Below are 9,851 nucleotides of genomic sequence, written 5' to 3'. Positions count from 1 at the left end.
AATAAAAAAGGCCTTCTTGTATTTAAGTTCAAATAGTATTCGGGCACTCACAGTGTGGTGGCAGAGTCCTCTTTCCCACAAGATGGCCTTGCTGACAAAAGACACATAAATGGGGCTCTGCGAGGAAAGAAGAGAGAGAAAACAAGCCAAATAAATATTATAAAAGTATCACAGGAAGAGGGCACGGGTACATGTTCAAACTTAGAAACTGATTTATCAGAGTCAGATTGAGATTGATCAATCAAGGGTTCAGAAATGAACTGCTTTCAGTGGCTCAATCTCCTGCTCCGCGGGCCCCCGGGGAGAGAACAATGACTGAAGCCTGGCAAAACAAATGTAAAGCCACACAGTGAGAGGGCTCTCCAGAGACATCCAACCCCCCACCAGTGCATTAATAACCCCTCTGTCTTGCTTATTGAGCTGCTGTGAAACTCTTCCAGTGGTTTGAGCCACTGCAGCAGAAGACTCAATGATGGAGTCTGCTCTCCCACGCAGCCACTCTCCCAAACATCTGCTCCGTTTACAAAACGTCTGCTCCTCGTCTGTTTGCCCCCTTTTTTCTTTTCTAACATGTAGCTGCCTCAGGACAGCATGGTGGTTTTATGGTTAGGGTGCGTCAGTTTGACCCTGAGGAGCAGGGGCCGATGTGTTAACTCATCAATCACCGGCGACACATCACAAGCCGATGCCCAGCAGTCAGCGGAGGGGCTCATCCATCTCTCTCTCTCTCTGCGGCTCCCAGAAGCACAGAGTCAGCTCCAGAGTCGGTCCACTCCAGGGAGCAAGAGAGCAGATCCTCCCAGGACTCGCCCCTCCATTCATGGGCTGTAACCCCAGACCAGAGTGGGTGACAGGGGGCAAGAGGGACTCGCATGGTGGGAGGACAATGGAGCTTGATGTGTGCATACATGTGTGTGTTTCCCTTTTCTTTGGGAGTGCACTGGTGTGGAGCTCTCTGCCAGCTTGTGGCAGACTCTCAAAACCCATTCAGTGCCACCATGAGAGGCTAGAGGGCAGCGTCAGGTCTGGCCATCCCCCCCCCCCCGCCTTTGTGTATTGGCTTCACTTAGACCGTACCTGTTGTATTCAACAAAGCACGTTACATGTGATTACGCACATTGTGCCAGAAATATCTCACCAGCTCTCCGTCCTTTAATAGAAGCCTTAATTGCAGCGGAATAATGAATATCAACCAATTTCCCCAGTGAATCACGGGGCGCTCGCTGCCCGATGACGTTGTTGTTGCTAATTATGTGCTGAATGTGAAATCAAGTACATTTGGAGACAGTAGAGGATGAAGTGGCTGGAGAGTTGGGTTGACAACAATGTGGAGTAATTATTTGAACTGAAACAGAAAATAAGGCAACGGATAAAAGCCATCATTTAAATGAATAAGGACAAAAGAATAAATTCAAAAAAATCTGTGAGGGAAAGAAAATGCATAAATAACACTTAATTTATTTTTTATTTCATGCTTTGTATTATGTTTTCACTATGAAGACTGTTTGCTAAACCCCTTTGGATTCATCATATTTCAACATGAAGTGTGGCAACGTGTTTAAAAGAAATTGCAGAAATTTTAACGAGCTACAATTCCGTGACAAAAAAAACATCTGCTGATGAAGATCATGTGACGCCATCATAAGATCCAGAACAGCTACTAAATGGAACTCAATCTCAATAACTATGGTTTGATTTATAAACTACTTTAATGACAATAAAGAACACAATTACATACAAAAAGTAGCAAAATAACACAAAACAACAAAGCTGAAGTTCTTTTAGCTCAAAAGAACAATGGCCTCTTTCTGCCTTTGATGTCATCGTTTGACCCATCATCACAAATACAACACATAACCCCATATAGGGTTTGTCTAAAGTGATTGCTGCTCCTCTTTTCCTTGTTCAATTAAGATGATGAGATTAGGGAGATTCTTAGCAGATGGGATTTTCCACTGTGCTCGTGTAGACGGCGTGCATCTCCCCACCTCAAGGTACATCCTGTCAGAGCCGCTGAGCGCCAGAGCGGCGTGGGCCGGCAGGACTCAGACAGACAGGAAGTGCAGTGGTGCCGATGTGAGCCGGCAGGGGGACATATGGTCGAATGTGGCCGGTCTTATCAATAATGAGTAGGTGGAACGGGCCGGATCAAATTACCAATTTAGAGCTAATCACCAAAATGGTGACTGGTCTTTGCTTTATCCCCTCTCCCACTCTGCTTTCTCCTCTCCCGGGTGAGTCCTGCCGCCATCTGTCTGTCTTCCTCAGGGGAGCCCTTCCTCCTCTCCCGAGCACCGCACTGGATGTTTTATTAATTCCGTTTCACCTGATTACACCCTGTCTGTGAGTCAGGGCACATAAATAGGCATTTAATCAACGTTTAATTAAGGGGAGCAGGCATTGAACACAGAGCCACAGAGCAGAGCTGCATCCTGGTGAGGTCAGCGGCAAGGACACACTAACACACAGTATATGAACCAATAAACAAGCATGTAAACCTGTGTACCACTGTAATGTAGAGCATTTCATTACATTACTGTGACGGCCTGCACCGGAACAATCATGGCTGCATTCAAGACGCCAACGCGTGTTGAGGACACAACATTGTTTAAGGTAACAGACGTTAACTAATGTTACAGTATCCACTACAGTTATCCACTAGTCCAAACACCATTTTATCGTCATCAATGCACAACAGGAAACAGGTGGCGTTACTGCAGGAGCTACCATTGATCATTAATGCTAATCTAATATTAGCGACGTTGGGTAAAGATAACCGTCCGTCTCCTCGTTTATGTCGACTGAGTGTCATCATGGCGATTGCTTGTCATGAAAAACAATGTAGACTATAACTTATGTAAAGTTTTATCTCGCTAGCTCACATTAGCTAATTATCTTACGTAACGAAGCCTCCAGGGAGAAACACTGCATGTAAAGACGATTTCACTTTTAAAGCTCTTAAATGTTGAAATATAGTCATTCAATGTCATTTAAATACGGCTATAATCTTTTAAACTCATTTTAGTGCAGTTTGTAGTTACTTTTCTTTTTCTTTTTATTCTGTCGACCTGGCAAATGTAAATCTAATATTCTGGCTTTTAGTCTCTTCAGTGCTTCGAGGCTGAATACGTGAGACTGTGATAACTCAAAAAAACTTCTGCTTTCATTCTCAGTGTAGATGCGATCAGTTCAACTCTGCCACTGCAGTGAGATCAATGCACATAAATCAGCTGCAGGATTTGTCGATAAACCAACTAACTTCGAGACAAAAGAGCTACACAGTTTCTAAAGCACAGACAAAAACTTTAAAAGCACACCGCAGGAACTTCGACAATGCAGCGCAACACAGCTGATGAGGAGATCCAGTTCAGAAGACAATCAAGCAAACGGCCGAGCAATCAATGGCAAACAAAGGGGCGAGTGTGACCACCTCAGCATGGCTTTGGCCAGGTTAGAGCCAGAGATAGAATAGACGAGCACCCAGATTGAGAGGGAGAAAGCCCGGGGTCAGCTATAATGAGCCGTGAATGTGAGCATCCGACCAATCCTGTTTAATGGGCTTCATCCCTGGAAAGGTTTCGGTCCTGCCTCGCACCGGTGTTTCTGTGTGCTCACGTTGGGGTTCGGGTCAGGGGGCTGCAAGGACTCTGTGACCCTGAAATGAGCTCTGGGAGTCAGTGGGGACCCCCTGCTGGCAGGACAGAGCTCCTTTATGCTTTAATCTGCAAGCAAGGGGGATCAATATGGCGACTATTGGTGCTGGGATTGTGTGCAGAAGTAAGCGGTCCAGCCATTTTAGATGTCTCACAGGGGGTTGGCGCACCCTGACAAAAGCACAGCCCCGCTGCCACCACCGGCCACAATGACCTGTGGGACAGTGGCACACCAGCAGCTAACCTACTTAACATTCATTAGCGTCAGAGAGGTGGACAGATGCTCCGGGTCTTACGGATCTTCTCTCTCATGTTCCCTACATGGGGCTCATTCAGCAGCGTTTGACGTGTCTTTCATTCGGGATATTGGGAGTTGTGGGCGGTGGCGGCAGCAGGCCGCTCGGCTGTGGGTTTTAGGAAGAGCTGGGTGGGCATGGATGGACTCACCCTGCGAGCGCGGTGCGCGGAGCGGGACCCGTCGGGCCGCCGGCTGCTCGTGCCGACTGGATGCCGGGGCCGAGCCAGAAGCCTGAAATGCTGGTTTCTGGAAGCTCCGTTTTCCCAGTGAGGCTCTGCGGCTCCTCTTCTCTCGACAGCAGACATGTCCAATGAGCGCTAGTCTTTCACTTTACATTTCAACAAAAGAAACGTTGAATAATACACCTTCACGCTTTGTAGCCGACTGGTTTAAGGGGAGAGGATCTGAGCAATGCCTCTCTGTGGGAGGCTAAAAAATGTTCTCTATTTAAAAAGCTTATGTCTGTTAATGATTACAATCCTGCTAAACTGGTGCAACTCTCTCATGCATATCGTTTCCTTGGCCACCAAAAAAAAAAATAAGCACACACACGACAATATTCTCATGCATGTTATGAATTTGCAGGGAAATAATAAAGTTAAACCCCGCGCTCCCTCCACATGCAACACAAAAACATGGACTACAACAAACCAAAGCTTTCAATTAGGAAGTGAACAGCACTGTAGCCCCACACAGTGACAGAGGCCAGAGCAGAGATCAGGAGCAGCTGGACAGAGAGAGGGCCTTTCAGCCCGACTCCAGACACAACATGGATCAGGTTCTGGGCCGCTATACAGCAGCATAAATCTCCTGGGCTTAATTACATTACAGGGCATAGAGTGGCAAGCACTGGGGAAACAATGGACCCTATCAATTGCACAAATCAGAGCTCAGTCGAGTGTGTATGTGCTTGTATGTGCTTGTGTGTGTGTAGGTTCTGAACAGCCCTCTATCTGTATCTCCAGCCAAAGCTTATTGTGTAGAGTGTGACTTGTGTTTGAGGTTCTTCAGCGTAAGATTCGTAGTGCAGGAAAAACCAAGTAAATACGCTCTGGGTGTAATATTAACAAGGCTGGTGGACCAGTGGGAGGAGTAGTCCGTGTTTTCCATGGTGACCGGACCAAACACTTACAGACACAAGCAGCCAACCCCCCCCTTTCAACTCATGTGCCACTTCAGCTACAAAAATAAATCTTAAAAGACGTATGTTCTCTGCAGAAGCTTCTGAAGCTGCAAAAAAACTAATCTGCTTCATTTAATTTCTCCAAAACTGACAAAGAAATTTAAAAAAAGAGGAAACATGAAAGTGCTCTGATTTTATAAGCCCAACTTGTGACATGTACTAAAGCTTCTTGGGACCATCTGAGATCATCCTCTCCCTGACGTCTCCCTTCCTCAAGCACACTCTCCCCGAGGTCTCCCTCTGTTCGGCCCTACGGGGGCTCTGCAGGGCTTTTTGGGTAATCCAGACGCCACAATACCAGTTGCTAAGACACTGCCAGAAAATGCATTGTGTGAGGGGACGTAAGGTTGGAAATCGCAGCGGTTCTGTGGCACGGATGAGAATGTTCTTTTTTTAATGACAAGAATGTTTGTGACGAAGCTTTCAAGTTATATTAATACAGTTTTTATTGCATTGAATAATCACCACCATGCAAACTGGTTGTTATATATGGTTGACTATATGTACTGCTTGACTTCCTCTATTCTTTCTCTTTAAATCCTCACCTTCTCCTGTTTTGGTTTAGCTAGAAATGTGTTGTATTGTAATTTTAAAGGCTAAATAAATAATTTTCTCATATCTTATGAAAAGGTATTCCTCATTTGTCGTGCGTTCTCCTTCGAATGTCCAACAACAAGTGTCAATTTCCACTTGTTACACGCATACAGTCTTTTCAAATGAAAGAAAACAACAACATGGTTGGGTTGATGAAAAGATTGTGGTTTGAGTTAAGAATAACTGCAGAAGCGGCGTTACGTAAGTTACGTAAGTACAAATATTACGTGACAAATAAATCAAGGTTGACTTCTGGTTTCATAAGGGACATGAACAGCGGTCTTCTGGGTAAAAGTCTGTTGTTTTCGGACCTGATCCACCTTAACCGTCCTTTATATGTTCTGGTTCACAATTCTGATTACATAACGATTGATTTTGTGGGATGTATAACAATGATAGTGCATTACTTTTGGTAGGTAGGTTACAGTCGTGTTTGAGAGTTTTTACTAAAAACAGCAGCCGACTGGATCCCAAAACGACTCGAGCTGTGCGAGTGAATCTAAACAGTAAAGTTGTGGAAAACCAAAAGCAAGACGTGAAAGATGCTAAAAACTGTAGAGTCGGATGATTCTCTATTCTCTATCTTCACTATGAGCAACCCCTTTTACACACAGTCATATAAATATTGATTAAAGCTGTTCAAGCGTGTCTCTCTATTCATTTTGAAATACTTGAGAGTACCACTCAACTGGTAAATTAATATCTAATTTAACATCTGGCTGAGGGACAACAGTTGGAACTTGCTGGCACATTTACAGGGACTTTCCCTGTTAAGACTAAATAAAAGTGAGGTGCTTTTAAGATGAAAATGTAATTAATTTTCAATCTTTTTTTTCTCAATTAGATAAAGAAATAGACAAAAAAGCTCCCTCACACACAGACAAATAAATAAACACATACATCAGCACACAAAAGCTGACAAAGCCTCTCACCCAACACATAAAAATACAATTACAAGGGCTTTCATGCTGTTCTAAGGACAGCAGCCTGGCCCACCGCGTGCTGCTCTTTGTCGGCAGCGGGACCCAGAATCAAAGAGCGTTGACCTGCGCCAGCTCTGCCCGGCAGGCCTGCGGGAATTCCTGCTCTGACTCCAAACCCTGCCTGCCATGCCCCCCCACCCCCCCCCCCACCCCCCCACACTTCGACTCCCTCCTGCTGCCCCCCCGGTTCGCTCCGTTATTTCCTCATCTCATCAATCTGTCAGCTAAGCCCTTTGACACGCAGCACAATATGGTCCCAGTATTTCTCAGTTCATTCCCCCTCTTTTCAATATGGTTCCAGCATTTCAAGATTAGTCAGCTCACCCACGAGGTCTGCTCCCCTGGTGCCTTTAGGACCAGAGGAGGGGGGGGTCAACACAAATATAGTTGCTAGAAGCAAAGCAATGGCAGCTTTCAGGCCTGAACAACAGCCAGAAGATGTAATGTACTTTAAATCTCTCCACATTTAAATTAAATAATAACAATCATTGACCAGATCTGTGTTATAAAACTCAAAAAGTAATTTCAAACACGACAAGCAAGTTCAATTTCAAACAGGTTGTAATTTCATAAGCAATCACTGAATCCTGCTCTCTTTCTTTGGATATAGTGGAACCAAGACCATGTTCATCTCATTTCATCCCATTATCCATCATCAGTCGGGATGGTTTAGGTTATTCGCAAGTTGCATACTCCCACTCTTCAGGGTTTACGGCCAGCGTTTGTACAGTTTGTGATGGTTTTAGTCATGACTACTTAAGAGTTGTAGAGAAAACCCACATTTGTATGGGCTTTGAATACAATTTGACCAAAATGACCAAAACAGTCTGAAGATACAACCATTGAACTTCTAGGGGACGAGTCCTTGTTCAAGCTAGAGATAATTCTAAATGAATTTAGTGTCAATTGATTAAAAATGTGAGTAAATGAGGTGGGAAATCTTCAGGGATGTATTTTCTGAAGATCTGGGAGTTCTACACACTGAATGTATGTCCCAAAAACGTTTCAGACTTGCAGCTGTTTCAGCCTTTGTTGTTTTGAAGTAGCATCCTACAGTACTGTGAATAAATTAGTGCTATTTGTGCACGTAAACTAAGATGTAATCTTCTTCTGTGTGATATTCTACACCCTTGCCAGGCGTGCTCATTAACTCTGACCCTCTTTCCTCACATCTGCTCACTACACACCTACTACACATCAGTACCCAACTCAAATGATGAATACTGACAAAGATTTGATCAAATCCAGTCGCTAAGATACTTTAAGTAAAAGTTGGCCACCTGTGGTTAACAGTTTTATGGAGAAGAGGGAGGTGAAAGAGAGAGTGTATATTCCTGCCGCTGGACCGGACTCACTCGAGAACAGACCATTCAATTTATTTTCAAGTAAGGATGAAAGGAAGACTCCAAACTATGCATGTCGTCTATTCACGGGTGACGCTCTTTAAAGAAAGAAAAAAAAGACAGCAAAAAGAGTTGGGAGAGGGTGGAGGGGTGGAGCGCTGCATAAATTTTACATACACAAGGCAGCAGACAAAGTGATTGTTGCTTCCCCAAAACTTTTTTTCCTCCTCCAGAAAACACTTTCCTTGCTGAATAGGCACCTATTAGTGACTCCTTTATGGGCACAGGGCTCTTGAATGGCTCCTCACTGTGCGTCTTTATCATAGTCAGGCCGTGAATACAGGCAGCCCCCTCCCTCCCACAGCCCAACCAAACTCCTTACAGCTTGTATTGATAGGTGCTGCGGTGCTGGTGATGATGGGTGAGGCAGGATGGGGGGGGGGGGGCTGCCACTCTCACCCCCTGTTCTGTGCTCCAGGTGTGGTGGGTAAAGCGTAGCGCTCCGTAGCCTCTATTGTGCCGCAGACTTTTTCTTTACCACAAAAATAATAAAAATGGATGCAGTGTTTTACATGCATTAGCTGATCTCCATAATGCCCCCCCACCCCCCGCCACCTCCCGCTGCACCCCAAAACAAGTCAGGCCTCCGGCGAATCGCTGCACACCGCCTCAGAGCCCTGTATTGTTGCTGGATTATTCAGGAGTTAGCTGAATGAAAGAGACAGGGCGAGTGGGGTGTCTGTACTTTATCTCCGGGGGAGACAGGGGCTAAAGACGGAGCTTCTTTAGAGGAGTGAGTTACTGCGACGAAAAGCCCGAAAACACCTGCAGAAGACGAGCGCGGGGAGGCCGAGGCAAGGCAGCCCTATTGTTTGTCTTTACTTTACACGTCTACCCTCCGAGGTGCCGTCAGCCGGCTCCTTCTGAATGCAGGAGACTTTATTTATCACGAGTGCCGTCTCATAACCTGTCACAACATTATCGCCAGCAAATAAAACGCCGCCGTATGGACAGACCCATCAGAATGTGGTCGGCTTCAATCAGCAAGACCTGAACAAACATCAGTGTGTGTGTGTGTATGCGTGTGTGTGTGTGTGTCTCAGTGAAAGCATGATTCATTCAACTTTGAAGTTATGTGTGTACTCGCAGTTGAAGGAGGGAGAAACGGAGAGTAAGCGAGACTTTATGATGAATATGGAAGCATTGTTCAGCCATGCTTACCTCCACAGGGAACCATCTGCTCCCTGTCAATGCATCACCTGCTCGTCTGAGCCGTCTCCAGGGCGACAAGGGGTGGGGGGGGGGGGATTAGGAGAGGCTACGGCATTGATGGTAGGGGCGGTCGCTGGGGACAGAGAGGAGGTTGACTGGAAGAGGAGGAGGAGGAGGAAGAAGAGGGGGGCTGATGGGTGGGAGGTTGCCGGCCGAATGTCGTCCTCTGCTGGTAGAGAGTTTGACGGTCAGAGTCAATATTTGGTGCCGTTTCCTCCAACAGAGGACACCTGTTGAACATGTTTTTGGTGTTTAGTATGATTTAAAGAGTCAATTACAGAAACACATGTGCTCCCTTACATCTGTCTCAGAGATTTCTGCCTCCTCCCCAGAAAAATAGATCTCAAAATGCATTTTATAAGCTGAATGCATCATCAACAGGCTTGTACTCTACCTGTCTTGCCATTACACTTGAATAATATTCTAAATATTAAGACATTTAGTATGAACTCCATCCATCACCACTAATTTCTAGCATGCAAAGAGAAATCTACCCCCCCCCCCCCCCCCCCCTTTTTGTGAAAT

The sequence above is a fragment of the Pholis gunnellus genome (assembly GCF_910591455.1).
Source record: "Pholis gunnellus genome assembly, chromosome: 22".
In the NCBI taxonomy this organism is placed as follows: Eukaryota; Metazoa; Chordata; class Actinopteri; order Perciformes; family Pholidae; genus Pholis; species Pholis gunnellus.
This window is presented reverse-complemented; position numbering follows the sequence as displayed.